The following is a 24,691-nucleotide window of genomic DNA, read 5'->3' as shown; positions in this document are numbered from 1 at the left end:
AGATTTCTAAGGGAGCAGTATTGGGATATTGTAAGATGCAATGTTCATGATTAAACCTTCCAATGAGATTAACTAACATTCCATCTTTATCCTTACAGATATATTAATATGTATTGCCCCTCATTGACTGTGATCTGTATCCCTTACAGGGGGGGTCAGTGCCAGAGAGCACAGGATGAGGGGATGCATGTGAGCAGCTCTGTATAATTCATCACACTCCTTATAGGGGGATATAGACAGCCTGCATCCTCACCTCTATCTGCAACAAGACAGGCTGCAGCAACATGCCTGAGGTAAGCATCACACATTGATAAAATAATGCTGGGAATGCAGGGATCCATGGGGGTGGCTGGGTGGCATGATTGGGGGTCCCCACAAAGCTGGGTGGGAAGGGAAAGGCTTGCATAGTGCAGGATTCAGCTGATTTTAGCTGGGTTTGCAGAGAGGAGCTGGCCAGGCTGGCAAGATGTATTGCAGCTGTGATGATCTTAGAAGGAGAGAGGCAATGGAGGCACAGAGCAGACAGTACACCAGGAGGAATTGTCAATAGCTCCAGATTGATCAAGTCTGGATACATTTCTTTATTAATCCCTGGCAGGATACACAGTGAGGATCATGTAGTACAGAGGGAGGAGAGGGTGATACCTTGTGCTGGAGGAATATTGTGGGTGATTGAGATCAGACTGTATAATAAATAGCTTGGCAAATAAATGATAACAGGTATGTGTTTAATGGAATTCATGTGAATCGGATGAGCAGATCCCATGAGGATGTACAGAATGGGGGCTTATTCTATAAAAAAAATATACTGTATATAAAGCATATATATGGGTAAATATATTTAAACGCGTGTGTTTATATATATATATATAGAGAGAGAGAGAGAGAGAGAGAGAGAGAGAGAGAGACGTAGAGAGAGAGAGAGAGGGAGAGGGAGAAAGAGTGCAAAATACATAGCTGCAAATAGTGCCATCAGGGGGATCTAGCGACAGCACAATAAAATGCGAGACCGAAGGTCAAGTGATTTATAAATGTCCCCAGAATGCCGAGATGGAAGTTTTTTGTTTTTTTTAATACAATACATGCTTGCTGTACTGTTCTATATCTTTAATATTACATGCTATTTTTAGGTTAGGGGTAGTATATGTGTACAGCTAGTGTAGGGGGTTAAAATTGTAAGGAATATTATATAGCATTATATAAAGGTCAATAATAAAATTAATAATGGGGTTTATGATTAATAGGGGTTAATGAGTAGTCTACTGTGTTAGAGTAGTGTAGGGGTATATGTGTATTTATTGGTAAACTATTTATTTGTTAAAGGAACAATCCAAGCACCACCATAACCACTACATCACGCTGTAGTGATAATAGTGCGACTAATGGTTTGACTTCTTATCTGTGGCCTGCCTGGCACAACTCCTTGTCTCTTGTCTTCTAGAATGGACTGTTTGAAGCTCCTGCTAGGAGCTTCTGTAAGCTCTGCTGAGCTAAGCCCTACTTTGCAGAGCCAGATCATTTGCTGAGAGCATCACCTAATTGCTCTCAACCAATACGTTAAATCCTGTGCATACCGGCGCAGCTCAGACAGAGAGTGTCTTGCTGCAGAGAGACACAGAGTGCCGCCCGGCTGATCCCAGGTAAGAAGTCAAACAAATAGTAAATGTTTTGTCTACGTACTTTGGGGGGCACCAGGGCAATTGTGGTACCATAACCACTATATAGTGTTGTAGTGGTTATGGTTGTGCGGGTTCCTTTCTGTATTATGTATATGTTTTGCCCGTTGTGTGAGTGATTATAATGAATGCTAGATATGGTAAAAACTATTGTTAGTACTTCATTCCCAGGTTACAATTTCCTGCAATCAGTTTGGACCAAATTGGATTGTATATACATAGTATTTAATACCTACTAGTTATATGTACATGCCTGCTGCTATCTGATTCTGATTAAATTAAGAACTATTTAATCATGTTATGAATTAGGGTTAATAGAGCTGAACCTCTCAGTCGCTGGCTTGGCACAATTTGAACACCTTGTGGTACAGAGATTATTTATTCAACTTAAATTACATTTTCACTGGCAACCCTCTTCACTGACTAAGCCAACACTTCACTAGTCTAATAGAGCCAATACCGACTGGAGTATGATTTACTAGACTTGTTACACCATCATTACTGTACCAATACTCACTGAGCCAATACCGACTGGAGTATGATTAAATAGACTTATTACACCATCATTACTGTACCAATACTCACTGAGCCAATACCGACTGGAGTATGATTTACTATACTTATTACACCATCATTACTGTACCAATACTCACTGAGTCAATACCAACTGGAGTATGATTTACTAGACTTATTACACCATCATTACTGTATTAATATTCACTGAGCCAATACTGACTGGAGTATGATTAAATAGACTTATTACACCATCATTACTGTACCAATACTCACTGAGTCAATACCGACTGCAGTATGATTAAATAGACTTATTACACCATCATTACTGTACCAATACTCACTGAGCCAATACCGACTGGAGTATGATTAAATAGACTTATTACACCATCATTACTGTACCAATACTCACTGAGTCAATACCGACTGCAGTATGATTAAATAGACTTATTACACCATCATTACTGTACCAATACTCACTGAGCCAATACCGACTGGAGTATGATTAAATAGACTTATTACACCATCATTACTGTACCAATACTCACTGAGTCAATACCGACTGCAGTATGATTAAATAGACTTATTACACCATCATTACTGTACCAATACTCACAGAGCTAATACCGACTGGAGTATGATTTACTAGACTTGTCACACCATCATTACCGTATTAATACTCACTGAACCAATACTGAGAGGAGTATGATTAAATAGACTTATTACACCATTGTTACTGTATTAATACTCACTGAGCCAATACCGACTGAAGTATGATTTACTAGACTTATTACACCATCATTATTGTACCAATACTCACTGGGCTAAAACCGACTGGAGTATGATTTACTAGACTTATTACGCCATCATTACTGTATTAATACTCACTGAGCCAATACCGACTAGAGTATGATTTACTAGACTTATTACACCATCATTACTGTACCAATACTCACTGAGCCAATACCGACTAGAGTATGATTTACTAGACTTATTACACCATCATTACTGTACCAATACTCACTGAGCCAATACTGTCTCGCACCCATTCCTGTATCTTGGTAGGGAGCCCGTTATAAAAGTGTTCCAACATAAACAGCTGGAGGATCTCTTCGGGAGATTTTGTCTGCTGTGAGTTCATCCAGTTGTGGGTGGCTCGAGTCATGCGGCATGCCCACTATGCATGGGAGTCCTTCTCCCCTTTCTTTATCTCCATGAACGTCCTGCGGTATGCCTCCGAAGTTATGGCATACCTGGATAGCAGGACCTGTTTTACAAAGTCATATTTTCGCCCGCCTTCCCTGCTAGCTTTTGGGCCAGGATGTTGATCCAGTTTGTGGGGGCGACTTCTTGCAGGAGGCACTGGCGTTCAAAGTACTGCAGGAAGTCGTCAATGCCTTTCTCTGCGTCCCTCCGGTTGGAGTACAGCTGCCCCACTGCTTTGCCGGTCGTCTTCCATGAGGATGGCATTTGGCTCAGCCTTTGTACGAGTGCCGGCTGATTACCCTCTGACTTCCAACAAATCTTGTAATGTTGGCCTTTTTAAATTCGTATAGTCCATGGGTATGTTCGGCTCACGAAAGCTGATTCCATATGGCTGGGAAGTGTGATCCTACCGCTTACCACCAGTTGTAGCGGAACACGGGTAACCCGACCGGTTACCTCCTCTGATTCCCTTTCTTCAGCCGATCCAGAACCATTTAAAATACAAAGAGACCCATTTCCCCCCAGTAACTGGACGACACACAGTCCTGGAGGTACAACAACCACTTTATTGGCCACACATGGCTTTTTTACATAACCCAAGCAAGGGGTGTATCATACCATCATCCAGTGTCCCCTCCCTGGGTCCCCAGCACGGGAAAGAACTCTGTTCCCTTTGTCCCCATCTCCTTCCACTAAAGGTATAGGGTTTCCCACACCCGCCGCCAGGGGGTCTTCCTTCCAGAAGCCTCTGTGCCTGGGTGTCTAGGCATGGGAACAAGGGACCATTCCTTGGTCTCCCAGACACAGAAAGCCTGTCCGCGGGAAAAAGAGCTAATCTCTTTGTCCCTGCAGGCACCGAAAAGCTTGCCAGTGCCCCAGCAGTGCCCACACCAATCTCAAGGACCCTCACAGCGGTACCTCCCTCGACCGGCCTCTGCTCGCGAGGTCCCTGTGTGAATTTCTGCATGGGAAGCGTCTCCTATCGGGACATGAATGCTCCCCCTGGACGGTATGCGGCTTTGCGAAATGCCCGCCAACCTTGCGGTTTCACACTTAGGTTGCCAGTGAGAAAGTTCTGATTAATTGGTGTGAACGTTCTAATGGGGCACTAGAGAGGTTCTCATTTGGGAAACGAACGAGTCGGGATACAATTCACGAATGCTCCCCCTGGCTGGCATTCGTCTTTACGAATGGCGCCCGCCCCGGGGAGCACTCATTAATTGTTTACCTTGCGGTTTGGCACTTATTTTGCGAGGTGAGAAGTTTCTAACATTCTAAATGAGGTATCGGGGTGGTCCCCGTTCAGGAGGATAATTAATTCCCTTTGTGGAGGCACTCCCGAACGGGGAGCGAGCACAACATATGAAGAAACACACATACTATCAGAAAGGCAATTCACGGACAGGCAGTGGTCCTGCCACAACCACCTCCTGTGCACACTACTGATTTAAGAACCCCCAGTGCTCTGCACCATGACACCACTGATCTAAGAACACAACCTCCATTGGATTATGACACCACTGACTTAAAAACACTCAGTCCTGTGCACCACGACACTACTGATCTAAGACCACCACCTCAATTAGACCATGACACCACTGACTTAAAACACTCAGTCCTGTGCACCATGACACTACTGATCTAAGAGCACCACCTCCTGTGCACCATGATACCACTGACTGAAAAACACTCAGTCCTGTGCAGCATGAAACCACAGATCTAAGAGCACCACCTCCTGTGCACGATGACACAATTGATCTAGGAACACCACCTCATTTGCACCATGATACCACTGATCTAAGAGCACCACCTCCTGTGCACCATCACACCACTGTTCTAAGAACAGCACCTCCTGTGCACCATGATACCACTGATCTAAGAACACCACATCCTGTTTACTATGACACTAATTATTTAAGAACACCAGCTTCTGTGCACCATGGCACCACTGATATAAGAACACCACCTCTTTTGCACCATGACACTACTGATTACTGATTTAAGAACCCCCAGTGCTGTGCACCATGACACCACTGATGTGCACAGTGACATTACACGCAGTCCTTTCTCTGAAGACAGGGCTGACCTGAGAACACCCAGTCCTGTGGACCATGACACCATGCTTGGGTACCACGACACTACTGATCTTAGAGTACTCATGCTTGTACATCATTACACTGCTGAACTAACCACTTATTTGCTGTATTTGTATTGTAGACAAAGCTCCCATCTGGACATCAATTCCCAATGTTCTGTTCAGCGGAGACCTTTTAATGTAGTCCAGTTGGGGAGATAAAAAAAATTCCCCATAACAGGTCAATATGGCTATGTGCATCTGAGTGAGTGAAGCAGTGTATTACTGTAAATGTGTCAAGCAGTGTATATTTGTGTGTGCCTAGCAATGTGTGTGACTGTTTTTGTGAATTTGTGCATTTGTGTTTCTGAGTTTGTTTGGAAATCTGAATGTGTAGTTGAGAATGGGTATGAGTAAGTTTGTATCTGTGTTTCCATGTGTTTGGGAGAGTATCAATCTGTGCATATGTCTGGGAACTGTGGAGGAACCAACCTCGCCACTGTGCACTGGAGAAGCCTGGTTGCTCGCCTGCTTCCTTTATACTATGGCCCAACAGTTAAAACCTTTTATTTTCCTTGCAGAAAGGCGTATTCGTGCCTTTCTGCCGGGGTGTTCGGTAGATTCAATCTACCGAACAAAGTACCGATCAAGGGACCACCTGGGAACTGGAGTGTGCCGTCAATTGACCACCCAGCAGCTGCGGTTAACCGCAGCTTAATTGACGAACGCTGGGTGGCCTTTGTTCGTCAAACGAACACGTGGCGACGGGCATCTTAAACTCCCGAACAGCGGTGTTTTGCCGTCAAGTGTCTGGAACTAAAATCGGACACTCCACTAGGCAAACACCGCTGAGACCTCCAGACTTCTGTGGATTTGTGCCAAAACTACCGAACGAGTCTTTTGATAGAAAGACTAATGCTAACATGGGGATTCTAACGAATACGAGGAAACCCACGGATGGCAAGCCGTTCGAGACTTTTTATAGCACTAACAGAGACCGACCGCAAGGCCAAACTTCATGGAACTATTTTCGGCTACTTTGCGGTCAAAAATTTAAACCTCCATAGCTCCCGAACCCCTGGTCTGATCTGGGTGATTTTTGAGTATGTTGCTCACCCAGATCAGGGCTATCAGGGGATACCAGACATTTGGGGTACATCTAAAACTTGGGGAAAATTGTGCACAGTTTAATTATGTTAACAGATAATGTGGTGGGAGGAGATGTGTGGGTTGTACCTTGTACTGTATTGGTTAATGTCCTAATTGTGGTGGGTGCCTCCCTTGCATGGGAGAATCCCATAAAAGCAGGGGTTGTGTGATTAAACTTGAGATTCTGCTTGACCCTCAAAATGAAGTGTCGTCTCGTTCTTGGGGGGGAATTGGATTGTATGCTGACTGCCAGGAGTGTAAGCTGTTCGTATGCTTTTCCTGTTCGGCTGTTTCCAGTATTCGTGTGTTTCCTGTTCGGGAGTTGGTGAATTCATGTGTTTGCAGTTCGGGAGATTGGTGCTTACAGTAGCTGTCGGTGCATCTGGAAAGGGGACTATCGCCTAAACGGTTTTTAACCTCTTGTGTGCAAAACGGTCCGTTACAGGAACATATATGTGTTTGTGATTGTATATCTGTGTGTATGTCTGGTGTGCTCGGGGCCATTAAAATGGCTTTGTGGTTCCCCTATAATTTCTGAGGACAGCACTGACTGTAAAGCTTTGTTGGGGTCCAACATTCCCAGAACCGTTACCTGCAACATGCAGAGTTCTGTTACCATCCCCTGTAGATTCACTCTGTATATATTTACTGTACACGGACATTGTGTGCTGCTCTGCTCGCTTCTCTATGGAGAGTTATAAATGCTGACTGGCCTATTTCTATAAAACAAAGTACACACTGCAGGTACCTTTGTGAATAAATGAACTGGCCTGAGCTGCACGTGTCTGTCTAAATATGAAGGATCCAATCTCTGCCTTGCTTTCCAGTTTTCCTTGGTAATTTTTTTCTCTTTTGAAGTTTTTACTGTTTGCCATTTTAAGATCGTGTTAAAGGTTTACACCAAGCAAAATGCAGGATTTTAAGAAAACAAAGTGTTGGTTAGAGTAACTCTTATTATCCTGATCATCTAAAAAAAAAAAAATAGGTAAAACTCGCCTTTCTTTCCAGAGCAGAGGCCGGTATCGCCCCTCAGACTGAGCCTCCTATGATGAAGCCATTCTCCCTCGCTGTTAGGGGACAGATATCAGGGAGGCCGGCCTGATGGGAAGACCGAGACGGCACAGAGGAGAGGTGTGTCACCATTAGCCACCACCAAACATGCACAGAGTATGGCCCCAATGATGCTGCCAGAGGTGGAGTTACAGGTACAGACAGGTTAAACGAAACACTACTACTACCCCAAAAGCTACTGACAAAGCCGCCAGGACAACCTCTTTATATTTAACATGTTGGTGATAAGGTCCAAAAATCGGACATGTCCAAAAAATAGTTAACCAAAATATTGAGAAATTGTTGGAAGAGAAGATAAGGATGGGCAGAAAGTAACATAATCACACTGTGCCTGGAAGGTCCACTATAAGGTCCAGAACTGAAAGTGGACTGATAGAGAGAAAGAAGAAGCAAGAGAAAATAAAAGGAAAGAGGAGAAAACAAATGTTCTCCTGACTTCCTCATGGATCCTGGTTCGACTGAACTTGTAAGCCTCTGCTCAATTTTTGGAAAGTGGCCACCTGTATGGTTATTACATACGTACTAAGCCACCAGGCGTGTAATGACACCCCCTCCCCCGTCCCTACAACCTCTGAAACACAGAGCAGAGCTGCCCCTAGAAAGCTGAGCCAAGTGTCATCACACCAGGACTTTGAAAGAGTTTGTCTTTATCAAACTGCTGGATGTTATATGCATGGCTTTGTTGTAGATCTTGTCTCACTCCTCCTGACCCACGAGCTCCAGACCAGAACCAGCAGCATGCTGACGAGCCCCATAGGTTCAAAACCTTCCATGATTGGTTTCTGGTCACTGGTACGTTTTGTTCAGAACCCATGTTATGTTTAAAGCAGCATTCATTGCTAAATGTATCTGCAGAAATGTCTGCAAGGGGAGAAGCTGACATCATCCTTTTTACACAGAATTAACATTAGGCAGCCCCGAACAGAGCTCTGAGCATTCAAGTCATGCTGGGGGTGCAACTAGCCCCCGGCACAAAAGGGCAGATTAGTCTGTATGTGTAGCTTTAGGATGAAAACCTGCCCATACAGACTCATACCACCATTACCGTTTCTAAAAGCATAAGTGGTCTTGGTGGTTGAAGAGCGTTCCATTTATTTCACATAGTACACCCCTCGCCAACGAAGGGGTTAAACTCTTTACAGGTAGTCCCCGACTTTATGAACTTGTTGCTTCCAAAGCCTAGTTCAGGGGTAGGCAACCTTTTAGCAGCACTGTGCCGATATAGGATTGTGATGTCCCGTAGCGTGCCGGTCCTATTTTTTTTAAAAATGAGGTGTGTATGCTGCCGTATCCTGCTTGTGTTATTTTTACTGTAATGTTTGTATCGTTGTATTGGTGCGTATATGCAGGGCCGTCTTTAATATTGACTGGACGCTGGGCAAAGCATTTGTTTGGGGCCCCCTGGACCCTGTCCCCCCTCCCCAGGCGTGCAATCACGTCCTCCACCTCAACGCAGTGGGGGACCTAAAGTAGAGAGGTGCAATAATTTTTTTGGGCCTCCCTGTTGCACGAGTGATTAAAAGGTAGATCCCCATCTGTCGTGCAACTCCAATAATGCATTGACAGCTGGGGCTCTACCATTTACCCATGTTTCCAGGTCTTAGCACTAAGCGTTTTTTGTGTGTTTGAATGTAAACAGGTTTTTGTATGGAATATGTTTGTATGTGGTGTTGGCGTGACTGCAAGCATGTATTTGTGTAGTGTTGGTTTTTGATTGCAGAGGTGTATTTACATATAATTTTGGTGTGTAACACAGACATGTGTTTGTACGTAGTGTTGAAATTTGAATGTAGGGGTGTATTTGTGTGTAGTGTTAGTGTGTGAATGCTGAGATGTATGCACATATACACGCACACAGAGATATATACACACTGAAACACACACACACATACTGACACACACAGAGATATACTGACACAGATTTACTGACACACACACAGACATACTAACACACACACACACAGACACGCTGACACACAAACATACTGACACATACACAGATATACTGACACACAGATATACTGACACACACACAGACAGACATATGACACAGACATGCTGACACACACACACACTGACATACTGACACACACAGATATACCAACACACACATACTGACACACACACAGATACTAACACACACACTGACAGACATACTGACACAGCCATACACACATACAGATATACTGACACACACAAAAATTAAACTTTTAAACCCACCCTCCAGTTTCCTACCTTTCCTGCTGGTGGCTGAAGGTGTTGGGAGTTGGGGTCTGGCTCTCTCGACCAGCCCCCCTCCACTCTGCCTACTCTTCTTTCCCGCACGCTCCTCTCTTTGTGGGATGAAGTGATGCACGGCCGTCACTTCCTCCCAGCCTGTTGCCAAAAAGCAAGGGGCCCGCTCGCGCTGTTAAAGCGCCTCAGTGCGCCACCGGGACCCTGCTGACAGAAGCCCACCGGGTGGCCCTTTGTGCACGGGCCATCCGGTGGGCCTCCTTAGTGTGTGTGGATTACCGGCCGGGGGTTAGAAATAGTTGAGGCCAGCGGGGCTCACGGTGCAGCTGCCTAGTTTGCCCCACATTAAAGACGGCCCTGCGCATATTAGCTATTATATTGTATATGTTCATGAGTAGTTTATGGTATTGTGTATGATGCATATGAATGTGAGTTGTGTATGGCGGCTGCTTGTGGAATTGTGTGAATGGATATGTCACATTGTGTGTTTGGTAGTATGTGTGGGGGCTGTTTGAGGTATTGCATGTGAGAGACTGCATGTGGGGTTGTGTGCATGTATGTGGATTGTTAGTGGTGTTGCGTTTGTGCAGATTATGTGTATGTTTGTGTGTGGGCTGTCCGTACTATTTGTATGGGGGATTACACAGGAATGCAGGATTCTGCATTCCTGTGTATATCTAGCAGTCTGGGTGGCTTCCCTGGGTTCCAGTGGGGACCAGACCGGCCAGGTACATGTCAAGGACAGGAGCTGCAACAGCAACTGCGAGCTGCTCTACTACAGTGTGGATTCCTATTCACAAGTGCTGTGAGGAAGTGATCTGAGATCACTTCCTCTACATGCTGCAATGCATAAATTGAGGATTGTCCTTCACCACCTTTTCGGATTAGCAGATATCTGAAGTTTTACTGGGATTCCTGATAGGCCAGAGCCTATTTGTCTCTAGCAGCCTTGAGTGCCGTGCAAAGACACCTCGAGTGCCGTGCATGGCACTAGTGCCGTAGGTTGCCTACCTCTGGCCTAGTTCATCAAGTGAGAACTAATTTCCCATAGACCGCAATGTAATGAACATGGGTTCCGTTCCGTTCCTGACCAACAAATTTTACCATAGAAAACCTAAATTATTAAGTAGAATACAAAATGAAAGCATAGCAAATACATATATATTGTAGGAACATAAAGGAATACTTACCATATTGAAATCTTCATCAAATCCTCATCAATCATTATCGTCCTCAATGAAGAGACATACTGCCCTTGTTGAACAGGGCACCGCACAGTCCACTTTTTACCTCCCTCCTCCTGCTTCTCACTGATGCGGCCTGCCAAGACATCAACACACACACACCCCACACACGCACACGCCGCACACACCCCACACACGCACACACACGCACACACCCCTCCCCATGTGCGAAATGTCATAACAAAACACTACATATCCAGGGTCCAAGTTAAAGTCATGGTGCTTGTTACAAATCACTATGTAACAGTGTGTCCTGCTGACATATTAACTTATGATTTCAGGATTCTGTATTTTTAGAAAGGTAACATTTTTATATTAATTGTATTATTATTTGTAACTTTATATATAGTCTTATATCTGAAAGAAATTGTAAACGTGTAAATATGAGAGATGCTCTTTAATAGTGAATTTGCACACTGTTTTATGTTTTTACACACAGTTTTGCACATCCACTGTCTTTTTGTGTAGAAATTACAATAGATCTAAAACCTTAGACCAAGAGTTTCTGGAAGGATTGGTAAACAAGTAGATATGTTCCTATTTTTTAACCTTACTGTGTAGATCGTTAGCCAGGCTGTGTATCACTAGCTTATTACTAATACCTCTAGCAGAACATGGAAATACATATACTGTACGTACATTGCAATTTGATCATTGTTGCACATTGTTAGAAGTGAAAATGAACGTCATGTTTGAGTGAATATAGGCAATAAATTGTCATTTCTCATGATTAACACAATCTGTCTCTGTTAGAATTACATGGAGAGTGTCTATTGGGGAAAAAAAGCCCTGTGATGGTGCTGGAGGCCAAATCCAGCCCACAGCTACATACTGAGGAACCCAAGCAGATATATCTAAATGTCCAGCCACATGCTAAAATTACCATGTATCCGATTACCACTAATCTCACCATGTATCCGATCGCCACTAATCTCACCATGTATCCGATCGCCACTAATCTCACCATGTATCCGATTACCACTAATCTCACCATGTGTCCGATTACCACTAATCTCACCATGTGTCCGATTACCACTAATCTCACTATGTATCCGATTACCACTAATCTCACCATGTATCCGATCGCCACTAATCTCACCATGTGTCCGATTACCACTAATCTCACCATGTGTCCGATTACCACTAATCTCACCATGTGTCCGATTACCACTAATCTCACCATGTATCCGATCGCCACTAATCTCACCATGTGTCCGATTACCACTAATCTCACCATGTATCCGATTACCACTAATCTCACCATGTGTCCGATTACCACTAATCTCACCATGTGTCCGATTACCACTAATCTCACCATGTATCCGATCGCCACTAATCTCACCATGTATCCGATTACCACTAATCTCACCATGTGTCCGATTACCACTAATCTCACCATGTGTCCGATTACCACTAATCTCACCATGTGTCCGATTACCACTAATCTCACCATGTGTCCGATTACCACTAATCTCACCATGTGTCCGATTACCACTAATCTCACCATGTGTCCGATTACCACTAATCTCACCATGTGTCCGATTACCACTAATCTCACCATGTATCCGATCGCCACTAATCTCACCATGTATCCGATTACCACTAATCTCACCATGTGTCCGATTACCACTAATCTCACCATGTGTCCGATTACCACTAATCTCACCATGTATCCGATCGCCACTAATCTCACCATGTATCCGATCGCCACTAATCTCACCATGTATCTGACTACCACTAATATCTGCATGAATTTAATCACCATTAATATCACAAAGTTTCTGATCACCATGATATCATCATGTAGCTTATCACCAATAATATATGCATGCATCTAATCACCATTAATATCACCAGGTGGCTGATCACCAATAATATCACCAGGTAGCTGATCACCAATAATATCACCAGGTAGCTGATCACCATTAATATCACCAGCTAGCTGATCACCATTAATATCACCAGGTAGCTGATAACATTAATATATGCATCTGATCACCAATAATATCACCAGGTAGCTGATCACCATTAATATCACCAGGTAGCTGATCACCAATAATATCACCAGGTAGCTGATCACCAATAATATCACCAGGTAGCTGATCACCAATAATATCACCAGGTAGCTGATCACCAATAATATCACCAGGTAGCTGATCACCAATAATATCACCAGGTAGCTGATAACATTAATATATGCATCTGATCACCAATAATATCACCAGGTAGCTGATCACCATTAATATCACCAGGTAGCTGATCACCATTAATATATGCATGCATCTGATCACCAATAATATCACCAGGTAGCTGATTACGACTGATTGTTTATTGTTAAAACCATAATCCAAACCTGTTAAATATTATTTCATAGGGTGTCAGTTATGAGCAACAAAATTAAATAATTTATGTTTAAAACAAAACATTTCTCATCCATCTGAATTCTTCGTCTGGAATAGTGTAATATACAGTGTTGGCTTTGGAAAGAGTGCTTGTATATAGTTTTAGTGTTTTAATATAGGGGTCTGTTTGTATGTAATGGTTGTGTTTGATTGCAGGTGTGTGTTCGAATGTTATGTTCACTTTTAAATGCGGGTGTACATTTGTGTGAAGTATTTGTGTTTGAGGGAAGGTATGTGTTTGTATATGCTTTTGGAGTTTGAATGCAGGGGTGTGTTTGTATGTAATATTTGTGTTAGGAGTGTCTTTGTATGTTGTGCTGGTGTATGACTGCATGGATGTATGCACATAAACTACCACATACATACACAGGGCTGGTGCAACCTTTAGGCAAGCTAGGCATTTGACTGTGTTTGACTGTCAGTGAGTGTGTTTGTTTGTGTCTGCCTGTGTGTGTGTGTTTGACTGTCAGTTAGTGTCTGACTGTGTGTGTGTGTGTGTGTCAGTGAGTGAGTGTATGTCTGTCAGGGAGTGTCTGAGTGTATGTCTGTCAGTGAGTGTGTGTCTGTCAGTGAGTGTGTGTGTCTGCCGGTGTTTGTCTGTCAGTGAGTGAGTGACATGAGTGGGCGGCAAAATGGATCTTTGCCTAGGGCAGCAGAAATCATTGCACCAGCCCTGTATATGCATACTTACAAAGATATACATACACACAAATTCATATAGACACAGACACATACACACACACTGACACACTGACACACTGACACACATCTTAACACGCATACACCGACATATACACATGCACCCTGACACACACAAACATTGATACATTCACACACCATAATACAGGTACACACACTAATATAAAAACACACACAATGACACACAGATGCACATGTACAGACGCATATCCTGACACACAGATGTGTGCACACACACTGACACAGCAGAAACTGACATATATACACAAACAGATGTACAACCTGACACACACAGATGCAAAACCTGACACACACACATACACAGATGCACAACCTGACACACAGATGCACAACCTGACACACAGATGCACACCCTCACACACACACACACACACACACAGTCATACATACACCCATGCACACTCATACATACTCACACTCACACATACACAATCATGTATACGCACACAAGTGATATTTTTATATCTCCAGCCACCCTCCTGTTAGCTTACTTTGTGTGTCCAGGAGGGTGGCTTGGAGTCCTGCACCTCTCCCCACATGCTGCGGCTGCCTCCTCTCCCTCCTGTGCCGTATCCCTGCATGATGCTGGGAGGAAGTGACAGGCTGTCACTTCCTCCCAGCCAGCCGACATTATAGGAGCCCGGTCGTGGTCTTAAAAGACAGCGACACCCTACCTGACCCTTGTTCAGAAGTAATGTTATCCCGGTGCAACACAGTTTGGGAACCGCTGCCTTAGAGTCTATGGTGTTTTTATTTAAAAAAAAAAAATGAAACACCTTTTACTCACCCAGTTAATCCCTAAATCCTGGACTGTTAGTTGTGCCTTGTGGAGAGGGTTGAGGAGCACTAGCCTAACTTACGCTGGGAGTCCTCACGCTATGCATGAGAACATCCACGGTCATGTAAAACCCCAAATACTAATGAGAGAGTGGCCATTGCCACGCATGCGAATTAGGTGTCCCATTGGTGAGACGTCAAAATGGAGGAGTGGAGGTGGAGCCCGAAGCAGCACTAAGGGATATCGGCGCTGGACACTGGTAAGTGACAGAAGGTTTTTTTTTAACTCCTTTTACACCACGGAGGGGGTGCGAAGGAGGGGGGCACTATAGGGAGCTATAGTGCCAGGCACTATAGTTTCCATTTAACCTTGTTAAAATCAAACCAACTAGCTCAGTGAAACTAAGCTCAAGAGGCAAAAAAATTGCCCAGAGCACCTGCCTTGCAAATACTTCTCATTGAGCTGCATTGAGAAGTATGTGATTGGTCAGCCACTAAAAGTCTGGGCGGGGTTAGAAAGGGAGGGCTTGCAAAGCCTGCAGATAAGAGAAATGCAGGTTTTACAAGATGTTTTTAGATATACCCCAATGAAAAATGCTAAATTAAATGCAGGCAAGTTTTCATTGGGGGTATATTTAGTAAACAGTGATTTAAAAAAATATTATAATGTATTTGGGCAGTTTAATATTACACAGAGGGAAGTAGGAGCCGTAGACATAAGGGGATACTAGTGAGGATTTTTAAAAAAGGGGCAATCCTTAGGATGAAATAAAAGAGAAGAAATGCCCCCAAATAATATTTTGTACAATAACGTTTTAATGATGTAATCATTAAAATGAGGTAGTGTTCACATGACATCAGCTGACAAACATATTGAACATGTAATATGACAGCAGGTCTAAATGGAGATTAAAATACTGAACGTCAACATTCTATAACCAGAATTAATTAAAATCAGTTTATGGTAGTAGGTAAAATAATTAAATGATCAGTTAATTGTAAATGCAGAATGTCCCTCATCTGCCCGATATTAACTGTAAGGCAAAAGGTAAAAAAGGGGTCTCCAGGGGAATGCAAACCGTTTAATGGGTTTCACTATTGGACGTAGTGTTTTGAATTGTAAGTCCTTCAACATGTTTTCTACTAATTACTAGTTTTTAAAAGAGGCATAGATACAGTGACTAAACTAAATTATACCTAGCTTTGCCACTGGCACGGTGAATGGGTCAATGCTCAGATATCTTACAGAATCAGTTGTTACATTGAGCATTGTTATGCATTGGTAGAGTGTGCTACAACATTAATGATGTGGGCGGCTGTATCTTTTATTTTAAGTTATCTCTGCAGTTATTGATTTTTCCACTTATTTTACCAGCTGTTGTGTTAATTGCAGATTGTCATTGTGCATTTTGTATGTACATACGTAGACGACACTCCTCACTGATACATTCATTAAAAGATGGACAAAGAACTTAGTTTATTTACATGGTGGAAAGGATTTATGGCTGAAGGCTGTGTCCTACAGGCAGGGCCGGTCTAGAATATTGTGCGCCTTAGGCAAGACTAGCTACTTGCACCCTCCTCCAAAACAATATTCGACAACTTTGTGTTGTCAGCAGCTATTTTGTTGGTCTCTTTTTCTCCTTCCCCAACCCCTCTGTGTGTCTCTTCGCCCCCAACCCCTTTGCTTCTTTCTCCCCTCCAGATCCTTTGTGTTTCTCTTCCTCCAGCCCCTTTTAGCATATCTCTCCTCCCAGCTTCTTGGCATGTCTCTAGCCCCTCTGTGTGTGTTTGTGTCCCCCCTCCTGGCCCTTCTGTGTATGCCATTGACCCCTCTATTTGTCTCTTTGTCCCCCCAGCCCCTCTATGTTTCTCTTTGCTAACTCAGGCCCCTCTGTGTGTCTCATTGTTAATGCAGGCCCCTCTGTGTGTCTCTTTGTCCATCCACCCTCTCCTGTGTCCCTTTTTGGTCTTTCCTCCACACTTGTTAACCTCCATTTAGTATGGCCGAACGGACAGTGGTAGAGGATCTTCTGTTTCCTCTACCTAGTCTGACAGGAATATTCTTCCTGTCAGACCAGGTAGAGGATATAGAAGCTCCTCTTCTGCAGTCCGCTTGGCCATGCTACATGCAGTGACCAGCAGGAGGGGTGCGGTATGCAGGACACTCCCCTCCTCGCAGTCACCCACAGGCTGAGTCCCCCAGGCCAGTGTGCTGTGCACTAGCTCCTGCTAGTTATAGAAAAAAACTGGTTCTCTACATATACATACATAATTCTGCTGACAGTAATGACTTCTCTCATTTATTTTGTGTCCGTTACCCTGTATTGGTTAATTAATTAATTTAAAAAAAAATTACATTCTGTATAATTGTAACTTTTCATATACCAATTCTTTCTTATTCATGTAAAAAGTCAGAGGTGATAATTCCAATAACTGTACTGACTGCATTAAATCTGAGAATAGTTCATTCTATGCTTTGCAACTTCCTTCCAATTTAAAGCCTGTAATATCCTTTATGTACTGTTTATGCGACTGCCAAGCTAGCATTGTTACGATTATTATAATTATATAAATATTTATCTTAAAAACAATTAGCATACTAATTTTGTGGCCGTCTTTGAGGAAACGTCCCTTGACAGCCAGGTTTGGAGAGAGCATGCTGTATCTCTTCCCACGTGATCACCGTATCACAGCCAATCCCACCACGCTCCTCCACTGGTAGATATATAGAAATTATATGATATATTGTCAAATCAAGCAGCCCCCAGGGATACAGAATGGATAAACGGATCCACTATCCATTAGTGGTCTAAAGTATTGAAAGACTGGGTACTTGTCTTGAACATTATTTACTTGTCTACGCTTGCTAACAGCCTTACTAGATCTGATTTTAACCCCTTCTGGAATAAAAGGGAATCATGACATGTCACACATGTCATGTGTCCTTAAGGGGTTAATGTGCGATCGTCTGTAGAGCAGACATTGAGAGAAACAATTTCCAAGTTTGATTGTAGGACATTTCTACTCAATTCCATCTCAACATTGCTTGAACTCAGCAGGCCACAAGCTACCGAGAGATCTGACGGAGTTCAACTGCTGCAGGCTCCTCGATCACTCAGTGCATTTATAATGCTATAAGCTGATAATACGTATTGTCAAACTTTCAAAATATCGCCCACACTGACGGGTCGATTACAGTCAAAATCCAAAGTTATTCAGCTTTGGGTCAGGTTCACAAATGTTGGGGTGATACATGTTGAGCAAACTCTGCACAGGCTGGACTTCCCATTCATAGAGGGACTTTGTGTAGGGCTCAGCACAGTGCTAGATGTTATCCATCTTTTCGAGATATTATGTTTGAGAATTATCTAAAAGGGACACTAGAGTCACCCAGAGTTACATTGCACTAGAGGCACTTCATGATTGCTAGGCGCCTTTAGATCACCAAACTGATGCTGGACTTCTTAACTCTCAGGATGAGGGCATCCAGCGTCAGTGAAATCCCCATAGGAAAGTGTTGCTACAATGCTTTCCTAAGGGGAGAGCCTAATTCTCTTGCCACGCATGTGCACTAGGTCCCCCCATCGGAGGAGGGACGTTGGTGCTGGGATTGGGTAAGTAAATAAAGGGTTTTTAACCCCTTATTGGCCGGAGGGGCCGTGAAGAAGGGGAAAGACAGAGGAAGCTATAGTATTAAGGATACAGATTTTTATTCCTAACACGATAATATCCCTTTAATCCCATCAACTCAACTTGGCAGGTTGTGAATAAACCCATAGAACAAGAAACTCCAATTTTAATTTTGCACCTTAGAATATTTATTTATTTTTTAATTTATTTAGTTTGAGTATAAAATAGTCTGTTTAAATTTAACTCCTCTTTTTATTTGTCACGATGTGTAAATGTGGTTCTCTGGATGATTTGATAATGAAGGCACTTTCTGTCCGTCTGTTCAGAGATTGAGATTTCCATCCCAAGATTGCAACAGATCGGCTAAATGTTCTGGAACATTCTACTAGTGGGTTTTCAGCACACTGACTCCCCTCCCACCCCCCCTACCTGACAGACTGGAGCGGCTTTTATTGCGTGACCAGGCTGCAGCAAGCCCATAGAACAAAAACAGACAGGTGTACACAGACAATGCACGCTGGCGTGCTATGAACTGCAGGAATCAGATCCAGTTATATACTGTACACAGCTGCAGATTTAATTCGCAACTTTCGCTAACTTTCACAGCTTTAACTCAAAATAGTAACATTTTTATGTATTTAAAGGGATGATGAATGCACAGAATCTCTCTAAAGTCTAGAAGACAGCTGAGGGGACCAGTTTCTCAAAGCTTATCACATGATTTGTATGGGGATTATTCACTAAACATCGATTAGCGAAATTTAGCCCAGAGCAGCTGATTTAGGAAAACGGTCTAAACTAGCTATAGTTATACAGCAATAACCTGGATTTTGTAATGCAGTTTCCAATTCACTCCACTACAAATAGAAAGGTAAAAAATAAAGAGAGATACAATGATTGCTTATATTCTATAAATACAGTGAGCTGTAGTGGTGATGGTGCTTGGAGTGTTGCTGTACAGAGGTGTGCTGTAATTCTAAATGAAACCGAATAAGGAAATATATTAAAATACATTGTGTCAGCCTTAGCGCTGCTGATGTTGACCCAAGATTGCACTGTTAAAAACTTCTAAATGAAATGTTGCCTCCAGTCCCAGATTTACTGTAATCCTGGGTAATTGACACAACGAGATATATTTAGTTCTAGAATTATTTGTGTGTGTATGTGCATGCATGCGTGTGTTTGCGGTCCCAGGACACCTTCTACAGCTGATTGCTCCCCCCATGTGTTAGACAATCATGATAACTGTAAGTAGATTTAATACATTGTATTTACGATTATTCCCATTGTTACCCATATCACCCATCTCACTGGCTTCCTGCTGCCCCAGGTCATGTGGACCACTCTTATCTTTATTGGCCATCTACTCCACATGGAGTTGGCGAGAAAGTCTAATATGTGCTAACCCTCACATTCAGAGGCCTGCAACACTTTCTTATTCTTGTTATAGTAACAGCCCCATGACGTACTTCTGAATGTACCTTTCCTGGTTAAATACTTTGTTATTATTATTCATTTTGGTAATCGTGAATAGCCTATTTGGACAGTATTTTATTCTGAATGCCTACAATGTGTTCCCCTCTGATAAAGTGCAATAGTAACAGGTTTGGGTGAGTGAAATTCTTAGTCATTAACCTCTATTCACTTTAATGTATTTCCGATGACGTTGAAGCTTGAGTTTTACCACGGCAAGGGAATGTGTCTACTGTGCATTTGTTACAGTAAACTAAATCCTGGGGATGCTGGTTTTAGAGACTAAAATGATTTTAAAAAAGTTATTTTCATTTGTAAAACAAGACTACAATAATATGGACACAGGAAGACATGATTCCGATTAACTGAAGTCCATTCCATAGTTCGATGTGCACACAGTAAGACCAAGCAGCAGGCTGGCCACCGCTACCTGAGCCATCTGCTCCTGCTCTTAGTTTTGAGGAAATATGGGCTTTAGAGAGGGCTGAACTAAACCAAAGGACAGTATTGATGAGCTGACTCACTGAATAGTGTAATAATGTGATTTACTGCTTACATAAACATATTCCAGGTTTTAAAGCAACAACTTGGTGAACAGCAGAGACATGACACACTTTGTTCAAATATGTCATCTACCAAGCACAACTGGAATGTCCACTAACTCGTTATTTATAATGCCTAGTCTTAGATCCTCTCTGAAAAACACTTTTATGGAACATCCGCTTCATTCATTTTTAAATAGTTTTCTTAGTATGGTTAATACAATAATAGAACCCAATGAACCAATCAGTGAAATACTGTGAAGGTGCTGACTGCTCCAATACCTCTCTACTATTGCTCCTCTGAACCTTGACCCACTACATCCATCTGTTTTCTCGGACTAGTAGAATACTTATAGACCATTTTCCTTCACTGGAGTACTAGACCATACTTAAATTATGTGTTTCTGACCATCACCACTCGGGGTGCCCTTTTATGATGCTACAGCTTCAGCACATATAGTCTATGGAATGTATACCCATTACACCTATGGATTTGCCCCACCTTAGGTTTGGGTCCCCTTACCTAGCAACACATAAGAGAACCTATGACCCATATATTATGCTATCTCTGCTATTTCACCAGTGACCTTACTTCTGCCCAAGTTTGTTGGAAATTTCACATAGGGTTACCAGATCTACCATATTTTCTAAAAAAAAACATATCTAGTCTTTTCTGGTATTATGTCTTTGTGATGTATTATCTTGACTAATACATCATTATGAACGGGTTATCAGAAATCTCTGAGCCATGGGATGAGAAGAACATTAATGTTAAACAGGACAAGTTACAGATCTTATATAACAAGCACAGGCTTTCAGCCCAACACAAACCACTGGACAGGCCATTGACAAAGAGAAATATAATCTCTGTATCTGAGAGAGTGTAATCCCAACGTTGATCTATGGAGTATCCTGTGGACTTACACTGACCTATGAATTACGTGAGGGTACACCAATGACATTAACAAGTAAAGATGCCAAAAAAAAACACAAGTCAGAGTTGAAGAGGAAGATGGCAACATCTAGAGGTGAGAGTAAGAATATCTTCTTTTTACCTCTCAGCCCGGTACTACCTTGCAAGCGGTTTCTATGGGGGTCTTTCAAGCAGCAAACCATTGGTACACGGTGCTCAGCGTAATGGCTCTTTTATGAGTGGAAGAGTAAATGATGTTTACCTACCACTCACTGTCTAAATCCAGACTGGCAATGGTTTTGTTTTTAAAATGTATGTAATCTCTTTATTTTGTGCGTTAATTTAAACATATTTAATGACTTTACAAGCTGTATAAACCAATAACAAGACTGAAATGACAGATTGCCTGAGCAGCTTCTGCTGGGGTCTTCCTGGCAGACATTCCGATCCAAACTCTGTGTTTCCCTTACCCTGGCCTGACTAATGTGAGCATTGCCATGCTAGGATTTTTTTATTTTTATTTTGGAAAGCGAATGGGCAACGGGATTTGTCAGTTGTTCCATTCCTGTTGGAGTACTGACATTATCTATGATCTTGGAATACTTCTAGAATCAATAATATAAGCTAAATATGTTTATATAGAGTATTAATAGTTTGAGCACAGTCTTTTATGCCAATATAGGTTATATGTGAATTTATGTGCCAGTATAAATGTGAGTACCAGTGAAAATGTATAAAAGCATGGCAAGGTGGCACCTGATAATTAAGGCTACTGATGTCATTCTCCTGGGGAACGGGTGGCCTGGTAGTTTAAACTCTGGCACCCATTGGACTAAGTATTAGAAGGGATGTTTTTCTTTCATGATCAAAGTGTAATGTGAGTAGTGTCAAGGGTGTGGGGATTAAGATTGGGAGAATATAAGGAGGATTTGGGAGCAGAACTGGCAGATCTCCAGTTCTATGTATAATTAGATCACACAAGTCCATGAACCATACATAGATGCCATCAATGTGCGCACAGGGGGTGTCTTGCAAAGGGACGGTGGCACAGTACAGATACAATGTCCCCACTTACTTTACAGTGGTTTGCTGGTTTACAGTGCATGTGTGAGCAGCTACAATTTATTTATACAGGGAAAGAGTGATAGAATCAGAGTAGGGAAAGGAAATACATCAACTAACATGACCACTGGTCCGATACTCGTTGATTGATGTGCTACATTTTTCCATGCTATATTTCCCATTAATAAAGCACACAATTGTGCTTTGCTCTCCAGTAGAAATGGTTGGATGGAGATGAATTGCATTGCACACACACACACACACACTCACTCACTCACTGACAGACACATACACATACCCTCTGACAGACAGATACACACACACACATACTCACAGACAGACACACACACACACATACTCACAGACACACACACACACACACATACTCAGACAGACACACACACACACACACATACTCACTGACAGACACACACTCACTGACAGACACACACTCACTGACAGACACACACACACTCACTGACAGACACACACATACTCACTGACAGACACACATACTCACTGTCAGACAGACACACACACTGACAGACACACACATACTCACTGACAGACACACACATACTTGCTGACAGACACACACACACACTCACTGACTGACAGACAGACAGACACACACACACATACTCACTGACAGACACATATACGCACTGACAAACACACACACACAGACAGACACACACACATACTCACTGGCAGACACCCACATACTTGCTGACAGACACACACACACATGCAGACACTGACACACATACACTCACACACACACACACACTCACAGACAGACACACTGACAGACACACATATACTCACTGACAGACACACATATACTCACTGACAGACACACACATACTTGCTGACAGACACAAACACAGACAGACACACACACACACTCACTGACAGACATACACACACACATACTCACTGACAGACAGACACACACACACACACACACACACATACTCACTGACAGACACACACACACTCACTGACAGGCAGACACACATACATACTCACTGACATACACACATACTCACTGACAGACACACACACACAGAATCACTGACAGACACACACACAGACAGACAGACACACATACTCACTGACAGACACACATACTCACTGACAGACAGACAGACAGACACACACACACACACACACAGACAGACACACATACTCACTGACAGACACACACACAGACAGACACACACACATACTCACTGGCAGACACACACATACTTGCTGACAGACACATACAGACACTGACACACACACACACAGACAGACACACGCACTTACACACACATACTTTTATTTATTGCTCCTTACCTTATGGAGCCTATGGGGGGGGACATCTCCCTGGGGTCCTTCCTGCTCCTCACTGCTCCCTCGCGCGGTTTAGTGATGCCGGGTGCCGGAATTTGACGTCATATTCCGGCGCCCAGCTTCATTTCAGTCGGCACGCGCGAGGGAGCAGTGAGGAGCAGGAACACTGAGCTCCTTTGCTGCCAACAGAGACCTCTCCCCCGGCCGGGTAAATGATAACAGAGTAGACACCTGAAAAATGGGGAAAGCAGTTGCCTACTCTGCTTGGATCATTAGGCATGTACTCGCGGCTCGCTGGGCCGCAAAGATGGTCCTTGTGGGCCGCATGCGGCCCGCAGGCCGCGAGTTTGACATGCTTGATGTAGATGTATTGTATTGCTCTCCAGTAGATGTGGTTGGATGTAAAATGTTTTATATTTCCCATTAATAAAGCTCACAATTGTGACATTTTCTGTAGAAAGATTGTACCATTATAAAATGTTTTATAAGTGAGGCATGGTACAAGCACACTCTTACCCAGTGGAAGGCCCATCCTGCTCTGAGACGGCAGAGGTCTTTATGGACTTATAATTCAATACCTTCACTTGGAGAAGGGTATAACAAGCATGCTTTATTCAGGCTAACTGCCTGGTTTATATGCAGTTAATAATGTACAGGGTT

General features: G+C 42.9%; 1 protein-coding gene across 1 annotated transcript in view; it reads left to right on the top strand.

Annotated features, from left to right (window-relative positions):
• The first annotated feature begins 264 nt into the window (after positions 1-264).
• Positions 265-24,691, top strand: part of FBXO41 (F-box protein 41) — a 144,806-nt gene continuing 120,379 nt past the window's right edge. The window contains exon 1 of the mRNA XM_063457545.1: positions 265-293. The gene's annotated coding sequence lies outside the window, so the exon portion shown is untranslated. The remainder of the gene's footprint in view (positions 294-24,691) is intronic.

Source organism: Pelobates fuscus, chromosome 6 (assembly GCF_036172605.1).
Source record: "Pelobates fuscus isolate aPelFus1 chromosome 6, aPelFus1.pri, whole genome shotgun sequence".
Classification (NCBI taxonomy): Eukaryota; Metazoa; Chordata; class Amphibia; order Anura; family Pelobatidae; genus Pelobates; species Pelobates fuscus.
Note: the sequence above shows the minus strand (reverse complement) of the source record. Positions and strands in the feature narration are given on the sequence as shown.